Below are 18238 nucleotides of genomic sequence, written 5' to 3'. Positions count from 1 at the left end.
TTTTTACATATTTCACCAATGTTCTATATTTATTTGTTATCTGATTCCCCCTCACTCCCTAATAACACTCTGGAATATAAGCTCCTCAAGGTAAACAGGATCTTTTTCTGTTTTGTGTGTTGCTCCTTCTCCAGCACCTGAGATGATATCTGGAGTATGTCAGACATGAAAGTATTTGTTGAATGGCTCGATGGATGAACTTTCTTATAACGGATATACAGGCATGGGATGGGGAAGAGCCATGACTCAGTTAGTTTTGGCAGGTGAAGGCATGAGGATATGATAGAGTTTGAACACAGTGGAAGAGGGCTTCAAAGAATAAAAGACAGAGCGGAAGTGCAGTTAACAGGAGGAGGAGACAACAGAAAGGCTGGGATGCCTAGAAAGGCATTTCTCTTATAGGCAGTAACCAAGAATCATAAGAGCAAGTGTCGGAAATCAACTGACCTCAAATACCTCATCTTTGAGACAAGCCAGAATTAGCAGTAACAGGTTCAGTCTGGTTGGGGATGGGAATAGAGTATGGTGTCTTATCAGGGAAAGGAGATAGTACCCAGAGTAGGTGGGTAGGTCATGTGGATTAACAACTCCTGGAGAGAACAAAAACCGTACTGGTCTTTTCCATTACAAATCAGAACATAATTAAGAGCACACACCCACAAAATATACAGATAAGCCCATAAAAGGAAAAAAAACAAATGATCCTCAAAAAAAAAGTGTGTATAAGAAAAGTAACCAACAGTAAGATTAAATTAAATCATTGTGCTTTCTATTTCTGGATTTTGTTGTTGTTCAGTCACTAAGTTGTCTCCAATTCTTTGCAACCCCAAGGACTGCAGCATGCTACACTTTGCTGTCCTTCACCATCTCCCAGAATTGTTCAAACTCAGCAATACCATCCAACCATCTCATTCTCTGTCATCCCCGTACAATTTATTTATCCAGCCTAATCCAGGATTGCAGTGTTCCACAGAAATGAATATGAATAACCTCAGATATGCAGATGACACCACCCTTATGGCAGAAAGCAAAGAACTGAAGAGCCTCTTGATGAAAATGAAAGAGGAGAGTGAAAAAGTTGGCTTAAAACTCAACATTCAGAAAACTAAGATCATGGAATCTGGTCCCATCACTTCATGGCAAATAGATGGGGAAACAGTGGAAAGAGTGGCTGACTTTATTTTTGGGGGGCCCCAAAATCACTGCAGATGGTGACTGCAGCCATGAAATTAAAAGACGCTTGCTCCTTGGAAGAAAAGTTATGACCAACCTAGACAGCATATTAAAAAGCAGAGACATTACTTTGCCAACAAAGGTCCATCTAGTCAAAGGGATGGTTTTTCCATTAGTCATGTATGGATGTGAGAGTTGGACTATAAAGAAAGCTGAGCGCCAAAGAATTGATGCTTTTGACCTGTGGTGTTGGAGAAGACTCTTGAGAGTCCCTTGGACTGCAAGGAGATCCAACCAGTCCATCCTAAAGGAAATCAGTCCTGAATATTCACCGGAAGGATTGATGCTAAAGCTGAAACTCCAATATTTTGGCCACCTGATGGGAAGAAATGACTCATCTGAAAAGACCCTGATACTGGAAAAGATTGAAGGCGGGAGGAGAAGGGTTCGACAGAGGATGAGATGGTTGGATGGCATCACCGATTCGATGGACATGAGTTTGAGTAAACTCCGGGAGTCAGTGACGGAGAGGGAAGCCTGGCGTGCTGTGGTTGATGGGGTCACAAAGAGTTGGACACGACTGAGTGACTGAACTGAACTGTTTATGACACTTTGGAGTGTACACCAGGCTCCTCTGACATGGGATTTTCCAGGCAAGAATACTGGAGTGGATTGCCATTTCCTTCTCCAGGGGATCTTCCCAACCCAGGGATTGAACCCATGTCCCCTGTGTCTCCTGCATTGCAGGTGGACTCATTACTTGTGGAGCCATCAGGGAAGCTCAAAACAAAGATTAGCCAAACTTAAATGTGGCAAAAGTTATGAAGAAATGAAACATGACAGACTGATATCATTGGGTCAACAGAGGCAGAGGACAGCAACACTAGGAGGGGAGTCAGAAAGTTCTAGAACATATGAGAGGATCTGAGGGGCGAACAGTCCTGGAGGAGACAAAGGCAAGGGCAAAGGCCAGAGGCAGGGACAAACAGTATGTTGGAGTAATAGCAAGCAGAGCCAAGGAAGAGACTGATGCTAGATAACTCAGAGAAATGGTACACAGGGTCTCGAGGCCTCAGTGAAAGAGTCAGGATTTTTATTCTAGGTACAAAGGGAAACCATCAAAGACTTTTTGTTGTTGTATGATTATTTTTAATTATAAATAATAAAATACACATAAAATTTACCAACTAACTATTTTTAAGGGCATTGTTCAGTGGTATTAAGTACATTCATATTGTTGAGCAACCATTACCTCCATCCATCTTTGGAACTCTTTACATCTTATAAAACTGAAACTCTCATCAGAGGCTTTTAAGCAAAGCAGTGACATGATCTGATTTATGTGTTTAAAAATTAACTTGCTTGCTTGGTAGAGAATTGATGGTAGGGAGGCAGCAGGATTAGGAGTTTATTGAAGCAGATGGATTCAGGATACACTTTGGGGACGTACCTGACATGATGGTCACTAAGTCGGATGTGAGCATGAGATACAGAAAGAAATGAGGAGAGGGGTTGACTTCCAGATTTCTGCATCTCCAGTGTCTAACACACAGAAGATAGTCAAGGTTTATTTCATAAACTAGTGAATATTGATTTAACACTTAAAGCAGAAGTCGTTTTTCCTAGAGAACCGGTAAAACAGAAATGAAAACTACCATGGATGAAGGTAATCTCTCTGTTCAGAGGCCTCCCTATTAGTGCTAACTTTGTCTTTGCAACTTGGATAAATTCTACACAGTTGGTTCATGTAGACATTATATGCTTAATTCTAACATTAACATTAAAAGCTAATCCTTGTACATGTTTATAAGTGAAACTTTATTAAGCATTTTACATATTTTATTTCATGTATCTCCTAAATCTATAGCCTTTGAGACTATGAGACTTTGAAACTATGGTGCTGTGTGCTACTACTCTAGAAACAATAATGTATACATAAATTTGATGTTTTTGAGATAGTATGAACCCTCTAATGCCCATCCTTAGACTAATCTTAGGTCTAAAAAACCTGCTTTACTTAGGATGAGTTGTTACTGTAATCATTATAAGAACCTAAACTTTATTAATTTAAGTCTTAATTTTGCAATAAGGAGCTCATGATCTGAGCCACTGTCAGCTCCAGGTCTTGTTTTTGCTGACTGTATAGAGCTTCTCCCTTGTCTGCTGCAAAGAATATAACCAATCTGATTTTGGTATTGACCATCTGGTGATGTCCATGTGTAAAGTCATCTCCTGTGTTTTTGGAAGAGAGTGTTTGCTATGACCAGTGCATTCTCTTGGCAAAACTCTGTTAGCCTTTGCCCTGCTTCATTTTGTCCTCCAAGGTCAAATGTGCCTAGTACTCCAGGTATCTCTTGACTTCCTACTTTTGCATTCCAATTCTCTATGAGGAAAAGGACATCTTTTTTGGTGTTAGTTCTAGAAGGTCTTGTAGGTCTTCATAGAACCGTTCAACTTCAACTTCAGCTTCTTTAGCATTCGTGGTTGGGGCATAGACTTGAATTATTGTGATGTTGAATGGTTAAAAGGACAGAAACGGTGAGGATCTAACAGAAGCAAAAGATATTAAGAAGAGGCAAGAATACACAGAAGAACTGCACAAAAAAGGTCTTAATAACTGGGATAACCACAATGGTGTGGTCACTCACCTAGAGCCAGACATCCTAGAGTGGGAAGTCAAGTGGGCCTTAGGAAGCATTGCTCCGAACAAAGCTAGTAGAGGTAATGGAATTTCAGCTGAGCTATTTAAAATCCTGAAAGATGATGCTATTAAAGTGCTACACTCAATATGCTAGCAAATTGGAAAACTCAGCAGTGGCCAAAGGACTGGAAAAGGTCAGTTTTCATCCCAATCCCAGAGAAGGGCAATGCCAAAGAATGTTCAAATGTGAAAGTGTTAGTCACTCAGTTGTGTCTGACACATGGACTGTAGCCTGCAACACAAGGACTGTAGCCCACCAGTCTCCTCTGTCCATGGGATTTACCAGACAAGGACACTGGAGTGGGTAGCCATTTCTTTCTCCAGGGGATCTTCCTGACCCAAGGATTGAACCTGGGTCTCCTGCACTGCAGGCAGACTCTTTACCATCTGAGTCACCAGGAAAGTCTATAAGAATGTTCAAACTACCACACAACTGCGTTCATTTCACATGCTAGCAAAGTAAAGCTCAAAGTCCTTCCAGCTCGGCTTCAGCAGTACATGAACTGAGAAATTTCACATGTACAAGCTGGATATAGAAAGGGCAGAGGAACCAGAGGTCAAATACTGTTTCAGTGACTATGTGAAAGCCTTTGATGGTGTGGATCACAACTAAGATTGCCATGAGAAAACCTTAGATATGCAGATGATACCAGCCTAATGGCAGAAAGCAAACAGAAACTAAAGAGTCTCTTGATGAAGGTGAAAGAGGAGAGTGAAAAAGCTGGCTTAAACCTCAACAGTCAAAAAACTAAGATCATGGCATCCAGTCCCACCACTTCATGGCATATAAATGGGGAAACAATGGAAACAGTGACAGATTTTATTTTCTTGGGCTCCAAAATCACTGCAGATGGTGGCTGCAGCCATGAAATTAAAAGACGATTGCTCCTTGAAAGGAAAGCTATGGTGAACCTAGACAACATATTAAAAAGTCAAGACATCACTTTGCTGACAAAGGTCCGTATAGTCAAAGCTATGGTTTTTCCAGTAGCCATGTACAAATGTGAGAGTTGGACCATAAAGAAGTTGAGCGTCAAAGAACTGATGTTTTTGAACTGTGGTCCTGGAGAATATTCTTGAAAGTCCCTTGGACTGCAAGATCAAACCAGTCACTGTAAAGGAAACCAATCCTGAATATTCATTGGAAGGACTGATGCTGAAGCTCCAATACTTTGGCCATCTGATGGGACGAACTGACTCATTGGAAAAGACTCTGATGCTGGGGAAAATTGAAGGTGGGAGAAGGGGACAACAGAGGATGAGATGGTTGGATGGCATCATGCAACTCAATGGACATGAGTTTGAACAAACTCAGGGAGATGGTGAAGGACAGGGAAACGCCATGGGGCTGCAAAGAGTTGGACATGACTTAGCAACTGAACAATAAAACTTTATTAGCCTAACCCTGATGCCTCTGAAGAGGTGCTTCAGAGTTTACCTTCATTACTGTCCATAATAAGTTAGTTACCAAGACCCAATATTAATATATGGGACTTTCCTAGTGGTCTAGTTGTTAAGATTCTATGCTTCCACTGCTGGGGGCACAGGTTCAATCCCTGATCAGGGAACTAAGATGCCACATGCCACATGGTTGGGCCAAAATGAAATAATAAACAAATGAATAAACTGGGCCAAATGAATAAACAACTGAATAAACTGGGCCAATGAACAAACAAACAATGAATAAACTGGGCCAAATGAATAAACAAATGAATAAACTGGGCCAAATGAATAAACAATGAAATAATAAACAAATGAACAAACTGGGCCAATAAACAAAATGAATAAACTGGGCCAAAATGAAATAAACAGGGAAATAAGACGCCACATGCCACATGGCTGGGCCAAAATGAAATAAACACAGGTTCAATCCCTGATCAGGCAACTAAGACGCCACATGCCACATGGCTGGGCCAAAATGAAATAATAATTAAAGAATATTTTTCCATCTTTACCAAAACTATTATTGAAAGCATTATATTTACATGAAGTGATTTAAGATCCTTTTTATAAGAACCTACTTGATAAATAAATTCCTCCTATAATTCATTTCTAGGGGAAAAAAATTACCTTAAAAATTGATCTTTTATGTGAAAAAAACCAAACCATTAGAGTTGTGGTAATACCATCTTACTCTTTCATCTACTCCCAGCTAGTAGTTAAAACTCAGTGTTCCATTTATCATAATTCTATCACCTAGATTTCCCCCTTCTGTGCTTGGATCTTAATATATTTATTGTGAGCATTTCAAATATATTTTTTAATGTGGAATGTAAATTATATATTATCATGCACAAACTTTGTAACTGTCCTATTTCATAAGCATATTATCTGCTATCCTCCATGACTCTACTAAAGGTGAAGAAATAGATTTTAAGGTTACACAGAATAAGTGGCAGGCTGTGTAATCGGAATATCTGCATTCTAGACCCAGGTCTGGGCTTCCCTGGTGGCTCAGATGGTAAAGAATCCGGCTGCAATGCGAGAGACCTGGGTTCGATCCCTGGGTTGGGAAGATCCCCTGGAGGAGGGTATGGCAACCCACTGCAGTATTCTTGCCTGGAAAATCCCCATGGACAGAGGAGCCTGATGGGCTACAGTCCATGGGGTCAAAAAGAGTCAGACACAACCTGCCACCCACCCTGCAGTGACCTTAGCAGAAATAACCTAAATTTCTTGGAGTCTCAAATTTTTGTCTCTAAAATTGAGTTGAGACACACATCACTCAGGGTTACACTAAGAACTGAGGTGATGTATGCAAAGAATTTCATGGCATGTACAGGCAAAGAAGGACAAGGAGGAAAAACAGCAGCACATACTTGTTTGGTAGTAAGGAAACGGTTAACAAGCCATCCTTGCTCTACTGATGAAATAGTGAAAGATTGTGGGTTGACAGATTTTTTAGGGGGTGCCGAGAAAAGCAGTGGGCACCAACTCTCCTCTGACCTCACCCCATCCAGCCCCACAGATGCTACTTCCATGAGATTCTCAGGCAGTCACCTAAAGGTGATGAACTATAACTAAGGACAGAGAGTGAGTGTTAGGGGCTGTTAGATGAGCTAGCATGGGTTGGGCTGGATGGTTTAGCTGTGTTGGCTAAGATAATGTATTTTTCTTCTTTTACACTTTCAGTCATGGTTCAGGGTTAGGTTCTATAATTCGTGGGCCTTAGAATGAGAAACATCGCATTGCTTTGCGTTTCCCACTCATCACACAGGGGAAACGTAATCCTTGTCCTGGCCATGATGTACAGTAAAATCTACAGGACTAATTAATGTTGTTACTTATAGACAAGGATGGGTGGGGCAATTTAGGGGCTTTAAACATTCGGTAGGGGGACTTCCCTGGCGGTGATTATGACTTTGCCTCCCAGTGCAGGGGATGTGGGAATGATCCCTGGTTGCGAGCTAAGATCCCACACGCCTTTGGGCCAAAAAAACAAATCATAAAACAGAAGCAATATTATGACAAATTCAATAAAGAATTTTAAGATGGTCCACATTAAAAAAAATCTTAAAAAAACAGATTCAGTAGTGAAGTCATATTCAGAGTTAAGGTTAATGAAGACAAAATAATTAGCAAGTCAGAAAACCATTTAGACTCTAATCAGAACTCGTTTCTAGTCCCCACATTTTTGTTTTATTTCCTAACTAAAAACAATTTTTTAAAAATTGAAGTATAGTTGATTTACAGTGTTACATTAGTTTCAGGTGTACGGCGAAGTGAATTAGTCATACATATACATATATCTACTCATTTTAAAATTCTTTTCCCACATAGGTCATTACATACTATTGAGTAGAGTTCCCTGTGCTATATAGAAAGGTCCTTATTAGTTATCTATTTTATATATAGTAGTGTGTATATGTCAATCCCTATCTCCCAGTTTATACCTTCCCACTCTTCCTCCTGGTAACCATGTTTTTTTTTTACATATGTGACTCTGATCCCCACATTTTAAATAGGCTTACGACCTTAATTGGACTTCCCTGGTGGCTCTGACGGTAAAGAATCTGCCTGCAATGCAGGAGACCCAGGTTCGATCCCTGGGTCGGGAAGATCCTCTGGAGGAAGAAATGACAACCCATTCCAGGATTCCTGCCTGGAGAATTCCATGGACGGAGGAGCCTGGCGGGCTACAGTCCCTGGGATCACAAAGAGTCGGAGATGACTGAGTGACTAACACACACACAGCCTTGGCCAAATGACCTGTCCTTGCTGGGCCTCGGTTTTCTCATCTGTAAAAGAAGTTGATCTAAAGGATCTCTAAGGTCCTTTCCAAGTGTAAAACACTCTAACGTGTCTTTTAAAAGGCATGCACATGTCCCAACAAAGTTTTCACTTCTTTGCCGCTTGGATAGATAAGTCTGAGGAGTATCCCAGTGGGAGGGAGGCCTAGGCACCCACAGTAGTAGTAGTACCACCTTCATTAACACTCTTTGTACTGGCTGCCTCCCTTCCCCTGTGCCTGCTATTACTGCCTAGGACCACCTCTCAAATAAACTGCTTACAAAAGGAAAAGAAATCTATACTACAAATTCAGATTAAGAGTACTTACATTATGAAGTGGTAAGAGCATGGGCATGTGGGCATTGGAGCACAGACTGAACTGGATCTGATTTCCAATGCTGTCTCTAACCACATGACCTTGGACAAGTCACTCAACTTCTATATGCATCAGTTTTCTTGTCTATACAATAGAAACACTACCATCCTCCTAGTAGGGCTTCTGTGAAGATTAAATAAGATAAGGCACATTAGAATTTAGCAAAGTGCCTGGCATACAGCAAGTGTTCAATAAATGCTATTATTATAAAGTGTATTTTTATTTTTCACATTTTATGTTTGGTCTTCTTCACTAGCCTGTTATAATGTTTCAGAAAATAATTATCATACCACTATAACAAACAGTTGAATCTAGAATAAATTATACCTTGTCTAATTCAACTTACCAACTTAATAACACTAAGAAACTGATCAAGTTTAACTGATTCTAGCTAATGCTAGCCTTTGTATTTTTGCTTTCAATCTTTATGGAAGTTATTTAAGGGAGGTAGGAACCAGCTCTAGGTTCTATGTATTTGTTCACATTATTAAAATAAGCTTAAATATTATATGGATACTAAAGGCCTAATTTAAAATAAGAAGTAGAGTTAAATATGTACCATTAGTATGGTACGCTAGGCAAAGGAAAAAAAAAATCTACATGTACTCTGCTTTTTACAATCTAAATGGCAAAGTTTCACTTGTCTTTATTAATGAGGTGCATAAAATACCTAGAGGCAAAGGTTCTGACAACCTACTATGAAACAGCATAAATGATTACAGTCTAACAGCTGTAATTAAAAAAAAAAAATACTGCTGCAATTTTGACTGGTTCTGGTTGGTTAATCAAAAAAAATTGTTTGAAAAATCAACAAATTATATACATACCATAAACATGTACTTTACCTTAAGACATATTAATAAGCACTAAGTTCCCAGTTTTCCAAATTAGTTTTAAGATTTCCTTTGAGGAAGAATTCCTGCCCAATATTTTTCTCACATAAACCATAGCCAAAATTTATTTTCTACAATTCTCACTTATAGTGTTCTATATGGACTGAAAACTAAAAAACAAAAAGAAAACAAACAGAAAAAATTGCAAAGCAAGCTTAGGATATTATCTTTCAAGCTTTCAAAATCTTCTCTCCAATTCTTTACAGTTCTCCTGCCTACTTTTTAAGTCACTCGCTTTAAAGGAAACTTTCCAAAGAATATAACATTCTCTTCCCAGGAATTCTCTTTCCTTTTGTACTTTTATAGATTTATACACATTTAAACTACCTAATCATAATAACAAGCATAACTGACACCAATAGGCTTGCAATAAAGACAGTCACTGACCCAGTCGTAGGAGCAGGGAACAGGATGCTAGAAGCCCATATTCATCATATCTGGGCAGCATTTGGTCTGTTTTATGGAGAAATGAACACGGGCTCGTAGGGTCAACCAGTTAGATGTCAAGAGGATTATCTTTACGTTAGGATGTGTGCATGCTAAGTCGCTTCAGTTGTGTCTGACTCTTTGTGATGCTATGGACTGTAGCCCACCAGGCTCCTCTGTCCATGGGATTCTCCAGGCAGGAATAATGGAGGGGGTTGCCATGCCCTCCTCCACGGGACCTTCCTGACCCAGGGATCGAATTCCCATCTCTTATGTCTCCTGCATTGGCAGGCAGGCTCTTTACCACTATTGCCACCTCGGAAGCCCCATATTAGGATGAATCATATGTAACTGCCAATATCCAAATGTTTAGAGAAATGTCAACTGAATGTGTTCAACCTAATATATTTCTATTTTTTAATTGTAAAAATATTGACTATACTTAATGTTTAGTATTATATCTATTACCCCCTTTCTCCTCCCTTTGGACAATGAATAGTGGTCCTGACACTCCACTTTTTAAATTCCACATTTCCTCAGCAATAAGTTATTCTATAAGCAGTCACTTGACTTTGGTTTCCTAAGAATGTGACTTCTATCTTCTTGCTTTCTTCAGGTTAAAGTCTCACTTGTTAGAATTTCAAAGAAATTTTTCAAAGGCTGAAGGTATAAGAATGTGCCTTGTAGCGAATCGCAGGATAAAAGCAGACGGACTAATGTGTGAGGTCAGCATTTGTTTGTTAGCTTCTCAGACATACATCTTTGGGCTTGCAGGATCCAGCACAGTACTGTCTGCCTAGAGAAGGCAGGAAACAGGAAGAAGAGGATTGGGCAGAGAAGCCCTGGACAGACTAAGGGTAAGACCCCGTGAGATACAAGCAGCCTTTCCTTCTGATCTGTCCATGTTACACCATGTAACTACAATAAGCAAACAAGTACATCATAAATGTGCTATTAAGACAAAAATCCCACAATTTAGGATGGAAAGGAAGGAGACAAAGGAACGGGGGGCTGTATTTAGATGAGGGACAACCTGCCAAACCCTCTTTTTCTAGTTCTCATATTTCTACCACTGACCCTAAAAGTCTAAAATCAGGTTTATGTTTATGGTTGTCCTTAAGAATTATTACATATTAGTTGCTCAGTCCTGCCTGACTCTTTACGATCCTGTGGACCGTAGCCAGCCAGGCTCCTCTGTTCATGGGATTCTCCAGGCAAGAATACTGAGTGGGTGGCCATTCCCTTTTCCAGAGGATCTTTCCGACCCAGGGATCGAACTAAGGTCTCCGGCATTGCAGGCAGATTTTTCACCATTTTAGCTACTTGGGACCTCACAAAACTAGTACTGGATATCAGAACCCTAGTGTCTTAAGAGACACCCTCTAAATTATCAACCCACAAAGTTAGTATACTAAGGCAGAAGAGCCTGAATACTGTAACTATACTTGGGTTTAAATCCTGGCTTCACACTTGTAACCCTGGACCCTTGCTGAGCACACTTTCTGCTTCTTTGCCTGAGCACCTTTCTTCACTTTTCTGTACCCATATGCGCTGTGAGGATTCTGGTGCAGACCTTGCTGTCTTCAGACAATTCGTGAGAAAAATGCACAGAAAGTGCCTGACTGCAACTATTGACTGATACCTAAAAGATGCTCCTTTCCCCCTCGTAATCGTTAGCAAGAGCGTGCATTCTATAAACATTTGGCACAAGCTCATTTTCTATTCCCAAATCGCTATGTACACTGAGCATAATCAAGATATCTCATGTAAACAGTGAAGGGAGCTGTCCTTTCCAGGGTCAGATCAAGAAAAGAGATAAAGCTCCACAGGAGAGGGAGAGGTTCCAGAATGATGAAGTTGCAAGTGCAGAGGTGTGCTTTCAAAATACAAATCTGAACAGGTCCCTTCCCTTCTTAAAGGGCTCCAAAGACCACCCCCCTGCCCAACATTGCCTGTAGGATAAAATCCAAAATCTTTACTAGGTGAAATGCAGCCCTCAATAAGCTGAGCATGCTTAGCAACCTATAACACGCTGCTCTCCAATGATTTTTACAGTGTTTCCAGTTCTCTGAATGTACCACAGCCTGAATTTGACTTCCAGCCCTCAGACCATTTCTCTACTTTCAGTATTCCTTCTTTCAGCTCAGGAGGACAGTTTGGCCTGCCTTCCCCTTTTTGGCTTCCCCCATGCTCTGTCTGTGTTAATCACAGTTTTTCACACTGTACTGTATTTACCTCCCTTGAACCCACACAGACCTGGATGAGCTTCAGCATCCTGCCAACCACTTTGCCTGATGCAAGCCTGACACTCAGATGTTTATTGAATTTGAACTTCTGCAATTTCCAAATTTTGGCTGAGTTTGACTCTATACTTAATGTTGGAGGAAACAAAGGAGCTGGGCTGCTGGTGGTCAAGGCCTGTGGCTGCTTCTCCAAGTGGATGCAGATTTGTCTTTAACATGGCAGTCTTACAAGTTACATGTTATATGGTAACTTCGTTCATCTGAATGATGGAAATATCCATCTCTTTGAACATATTTATCACCAACAAAAACGATAGTTTTACTTGTCAAGGCAATAGCATGTGCTTTTGATATATCTAAATCAGTTCAATTCAGTCACTCAGTTGTGTCTGACTCTTTGTGATTCCATGGACTGCAGCACACCAGGCTTCCCTGTCCATCATTAACTCCCAGAGCTTCCTCAAACTCATGTCCATTGAGTTGGTGATGCCATCCAACCATCTCATCCTCTGTCAGCCCCTTCTCCTATCTAAATCAATTAGGAGTAATTAAAAATCTCAATTTTTTTAAAAAAAAGACTGATCCTATAAACTCCATGAGTGTTCAGCTTTTTATAATGTGAGCAGTCCAAATTGGTGGAGAAGGCAATGGCACCCCACTCCAGTGTTCTTGCCTGGAGAATCCCAGGGATGGGGGAGCCTGGTGGGCTGCCGTCTATGGGATTACACAGAGTCGGACACAACTGAAGTGACTTAGCGGCAGCAGCAGCAGTCCAAAGTGGATGAGTCCAATTTGTATTTATGGGATGCTTCTTCCCCTATTTTATGATGTATTTTACTGAAATTCAAGATTAGCTCTCAATTTAACATGCTACTATTTATCAGTTCAGTTCAGTTCAGTTGCTCAGTCGTGTCCGACTCTTTGCGACCCCATGAACCGCAGTACGCCAGGCCTCCCTGTCCATCACCAACTCCTGGATATTACCCAACTATATATACAAAGGCTCCAAAATTCTTTCATATTCTAAAGCTGATGTTTGCACATGTAGTACACCAAGAAGAATAAACAATTAAACAAATTAGAAAAAGTCTTATTTCTTCAACTCAAATAGTAATTATCTGAAGACAGGGGCTTTCTTTTACATACATTCCATTGCCTAGCATAAAGAAACAAATCCCAATTTGTACAATGACATATCTGCAAAGGTAAGCATTACTGCAATGTGAGTTGTTTATGATTAATCCTAATACACCTATCCAACAACAGAGGATTAGTTAAGGAAATCATATTACAATTATTGGAATAAATGCAAATAATAGGAGTTTTAGAAATTATATGAAAAATGCTTACTATATATTACAAGGAAATATAAAATATTAAAACTCTATATGTAGTATGATAGAGGAAAACATGCATTTAAAAAAATGAGAAAGACAAAGGTAAAATGGCAAAATGTTTACTGTGGTAGAATCATGCTCGTGGAAACTCTCTTCTTGGCTCCCCAGTCTCACCACTTTGACACCTTCCAGTTTTCTTTTCCCCTCACCTCAGACCTCCCCAAGCACAGCCAGTTCTTCTTTGACAACGCCTTTCAGGATCAATCCAGACCCACATCACCTTACACAGAGGTTTTGAGAAAAGACTCCCATTTAGCCTGTCTTCAGTCTCATCCAACTATCATATCTACTGTCAGAATAAGACAGTTATTCTACTTCTAAATTATCTACTGTGGTAATCTCTTCATTTATGTTTTCTGCATTTTTATGTATGTGTTATTTTTGTCAGTAAAATTGGGGTTTTCATGTAACTCACTGTGGTTTCATATCTTGTTTTGCTAGGATAAGATTAGGATTCATGATTCTCTGTTGATGTGGTCCTTATTCATTACACTTCTAAGTGGAATGTTTAGCCAGGATAGGCGGGTTTCTGTCTGCAGCAATGTAGCTGACAGAGGCCAACTCCTCTTCTTCTGCATTGTCTGCCAGCTCCCGCATGTTTACCAAAACAAACTCCTTAACATCCTCTAAAATCCAGCTTAAAAATTTTTAAATTTTCTATCATCATCCAACCCACCCAATATATGCTACCTTAATTCATCTTGCATCATATTCTGCAAACATTTATCAAGCAGATCCTAGTTGCAAGGCTTGAAAAGTTAGCCTTACTTTGTTTACAATCTTTCTATGAACCATGACTATTGATGAAAGAAGCTAACCAACAACAAAAAATGACATAAGTGATAAACAAATGTTCAGGAGTGGGGAAGAAGGAGACTGGTAAAGAGAAGGGAACAGAGGTGAGAATGAGGAAGGCTAGAAGGAAGAGACAAGGTAAAGTTGAACAGAAGAGGTTTCATGATTGGGAAAAGTGTGATATGAGACACGACCTCTGAGTTTTGCACTTGGGTGACTATGATAAAGGGGAGGGAGGCTAACATAACTGATGTTAACTAGAAATGCTTTGGGGCAAAGCAAGACAAATCCAAATGAAATACAGTAAGTCCCCTACGTACGACCAAGTTCTATTCTAAGAGTGTAAGTTTGTAAGCCCAACAGAGTTAGTACTATATTGTAATAGGTTTGTAATACTTCTCACACAAATAATTCATAAAAAACAAACACAAAAAATAAAGAAAATGTGTACAGTTGTACAATAGCTGGCATCAAGTGAACAGGCAAGAAGAGTCACTGACTGGAGGAGGGAGGAGAGATGGGAGATGATAGAAATGAAGGGTCATCAGCAAAAGGAAATGGAGAGCAAGCTGCTGTTTCATTCACACCTGACATTGAGGGCGCAGATTGTGGTTTCTTGCTGGAACCAGATGCACACTTGCACCTTTGAAAGTTCACAATCGGGAAGGTTCTTCATATGAGGGGGACTTGCTGTGATACAATATGCACTGATAGATGTTACATGAAAACTGAATAAGATCCATGGAAACCACAGAATTCAGGTGAGTAAGTAGCAGTGATAACCTAAGGAACGAAATGCTATGAAAAGGAAACCTAAATGAGTGCAAAGTTACACAAGAAGGAAAATAGGAACCAGAGAAGGAGAGCCTGGCCAGTGAAGCATGAAACAGCACAAGGACGTCAGGCAAGTCAGGGAGGAAAGAAAGGAACTAACTCTAGGTGAGTGGGTACCCACAGTGGTTGTTGCCAGCCTCAGCCCTGGACCAGAGACCCTGAGTTGGAATCTCAGTTGGAATCTCCTCCTGCTACTTGTGTGCCTTTTGGCAAGTTCAGTGTCTCAGTTCTCTTATCTGAAAAAGGATCATGTTTTCATTTATTTACTCCATAGGGCTGCTGCAAGAATTAACAGATTTGATACAAGTTCTTAGAACAAATAGTGCCAGGCCAAGAAGCATTCAATAAGTGTCTGCCACTGGGGGTGGAGGGAATTTTTTTTTTTTTTTTAATCCTCAGTGACCTAGAGGGGAACAATTTCAAGCCAGTAGTAGAAACAAAAACTACAAAGTAAGGGAATTAACAGTCAAGAGAATTGACAGTAAGGGAATTAACAGTCAAGTGATGGGCAAGAAGACTGGGGACAATCAAAAGCATGATGACTCTTTCAAGGCAGTAAAACAGTAAGAGCAAGAAAGAGTAACCTGAGAATATAGGGTTAAGTGAAAAAGCTTTTTGAGGGAATAGATCAGTAAGAGGAAAAAGGTTTGGTCGCCAAAACTATCCTTCAGTCGTGGTGGGGCTTGTTTTCCCCAAGCTGGACAGGGGTAGAGACCAGATCCTTCCTGTCCCAGCCTTCCCCAGGGAGCTCTAAAGAACGCTCCCTTGGCATCCGGTAAGTTTGAATCAGCGCTGGTTGATTAGGGGGGAAGGCCCATTTTCTAACCAACGACACCTCCGAAGATGAAACAACAGGCTTTCCGATTTCCATCTCCGGCACGACCTGTTCTACCGCTCTGTACTCATCACTCTCCTCAGCCAGCAGCCGCTGCCGGGACAGGATGCAGTTCAGGCAGCCAGAAAGGCAGCGCCCGCTGCAACAGCAGCGCCCCCGAGTTCATTCTGGCCTCGAGGACACAAAAGCACCCCAGAGGGGAAAGAAGCAGAAAGAAAGGGGCTCGGGCAGGCGAGGTAGGGGTAGGCTGTGGCGAGCAAGGCCAGATCCCGGAGCTGGGAAAATGACCTCGGCGGTCAAGGTCGAGGAGGTCCCTCTTCCTCCCCGTCCCAGCAGCAAGCACCTTTGTCCTCCCGCCTGGAACAGCGGGGCCCGGTCCCCCGGGAAAGCTCGGGGAGGGCTCAAAACCCAGGGACGGCGGGGACCACCGTCCCTGTGGGATGCTGGGGGGTGGGGGGCTGGGGGGCTCCCAGGGAGGGCGCAGGTGAGCTCCGCGGCCCCGCCCGCCGGCGGAAAGGGCTTTGACCCTGGGCACTCGCCGGCGTCGCGGCCACAACTTCCGAAGCGCCCCCCAGAGTCCAGGCAGGGCCTGGCCGGGCTCCTGAGTCTTCCGGACCCGGATCCCACTCCTCGCGCGCCGCGCCCAAGTTCCTTCCACTAGGCTGCCCTCGATCCCCCGGTGTCGGGGTCCCCTTCCTCTCCTCCCTCCATCTCTCCTCCTCTGCGCCCCGGAAAAGTTAGGCCCCGGTTCCCCGGCTGGGAGCCCCGCACTCACCCCGCGAGGAGCGGAGCCGAAGCGCCCGGGCGCGCGAGCAGAGGGCGGCGGCGGGCGGCGGCGGGCGGCGGCGCGAACGCGGAGCTCCTCACAGCGGCCCCTGCTGCCCTGGCCGCCGACCAAGCTGGAAAAGGGGCGGAGGCGGCCGGGGTGTCACCTGCCCGCTCTCCCACCCTGCCGCGTGACGCCGCGCAGCGCCGCCCCCTGCCCGCCCTCCGCGGCCGCCAGGTACCCGCGAGGGGGCGCGAGGAGGAGCCGCCCGCTGGGAAGGACCCGCTGGGAGGTGCGCGCGGCCTCGGGCGCCCCTCCTCCGCCTGGCTCCGCGCCCCGCCGCTCGCATCGCGGCTGGGACCGGGGACCCAGGGCTGCTCAGGAAGATCGGTTCTGGCCTCTGGACTAATTACATTTCTTTCTGAGCACAGATGTCATCACCTGAGGTCATCTTGAGGCTTAAATAATAAAGGCTTAAATAATGTGAAAACTGTTGTCAAGCATGACTCAGGATTAAGTTGCAGAAAAATCTGAAATGAGGAAAAGCTGGCTGAGGATGAGGCTGGCGGCGGAGCGGTAGGAAAAAAAGGGAGTTCTCGCTCCTGAAAAGGCTCGTTCGGAGGGTTAATTCACTGTCTAAAATGGAGACCAGACCCAACGGCCGTGAGAGGCCCAGTGCAGGTCAGCCCCACCCCTACTTATTAACAACTACAGAGTTGCGGGGAATATTGGGATGCGAAGGGGGCTATTAGAGCAATGAAGAGGAAATCGTATATAATCTCAGTTAACTTCCTTGTCCTCATTCGTAACCGCAGCTGCTGCAGCCAGCACACCCCAGCACATTGACATCTCCTTATCCGGGGCTGGACTGAGTGGTGGGGTGAGGATGAAAGCCAGGTGTTGCCTTGCTTTGTGTCTGATCTTGATCCTCCTCACCGCTGTCATGTTTGGAAATCCTGGCGTCAATCTGGAAGGTAAAATAAGAATCCTAAGAAGTTAATTACTGTGGAGGCAAAAACCCAAGAACGAGAATTGAGTTGTCTTCTAGAAGCCGGAAAGTAGCTGGAGGGGCTACAGTCCTGACCCCCCGCAATTCACAGACACGGTCTGTGAGTTTCTGCTGTGAGCTTTAAGCATGAAATCACTGCCGGAAGGTCCAGACTACCCAGGAGGAAGGGGAGGGAGAAGAAGCATGTTTCAAGTACCGGTGTGGCCTTCCACCACCTAATCCTACTGCGTCAACAGGAGATTTTAAAGGTTTTGTACAAAATGTTGAGGGCCCCCATAGTAGCCACTGGGGAGGGGGAGAGCAACAAACAGGACAGCTCAAATTTAAGAGAATTCCAGCTTCAGCGAAACTAAAGGCAATGGAAATAAAATATTATTAATCATTTAGATATTTTTTTTTGTTTTTTGTTAGGTACATCCATATTTTATTTTTTTCCCAATTATTTTTATCAGTTGGAGGCTAATTGCTTTACAATATTGTAGTGGTTTTTGCCATACATTGACATGAATCAGCCATGGATTTACATGTGTTCCCCATCCTGAACCCCCCTCCCACCTCCC

The 18238-nt window shown here is 42.6% G+C and overlaps 1 protein-coding gene across 2 annotated transcripts in view; it reads right to left on the bottom strand.

Moving 5' to 3' along the window:
- The window catches only part of ELOVL7 (ELOVL fatty acid elongase 7), a 76343-nt gene extending 59494 nt beyond the window's left edge, over positions 1-16849 (bottom strand). For both annotated transcript variants that reach the window (XM_043887752.1, XM_043887749.1), the window contains exon 1: positions 16679-16849. The gene's annotated coding sequence lies outside the window, so the exon portion shown is untranslated. The remainder of the gene's footprint in view (positions 1-16678) is intronic.
- Positions 16850-18238: the final 1389 nt, after the last annotated feature.

This window comes from Cervus elaphus, chromosome 25 (assembly GCF_910594005.1).
Source record: "Cervus elaphus chromosome 25, mCerEla1.1, whole genome shotgun sequence".
In the NCBI taxonomy this organism is placed as follows: domain Eukaryota; kingdom Metazoa; phylum Chordata; class Mammalia; order Artiodactyla; family Cervidae; genus Cervus; species Cervus elaphus.
The sequence above is the reverse complement of the archived record's forward strand: the minus strand, read 5'-3'. Positions and strand labels throughout refer to the sequence as shown.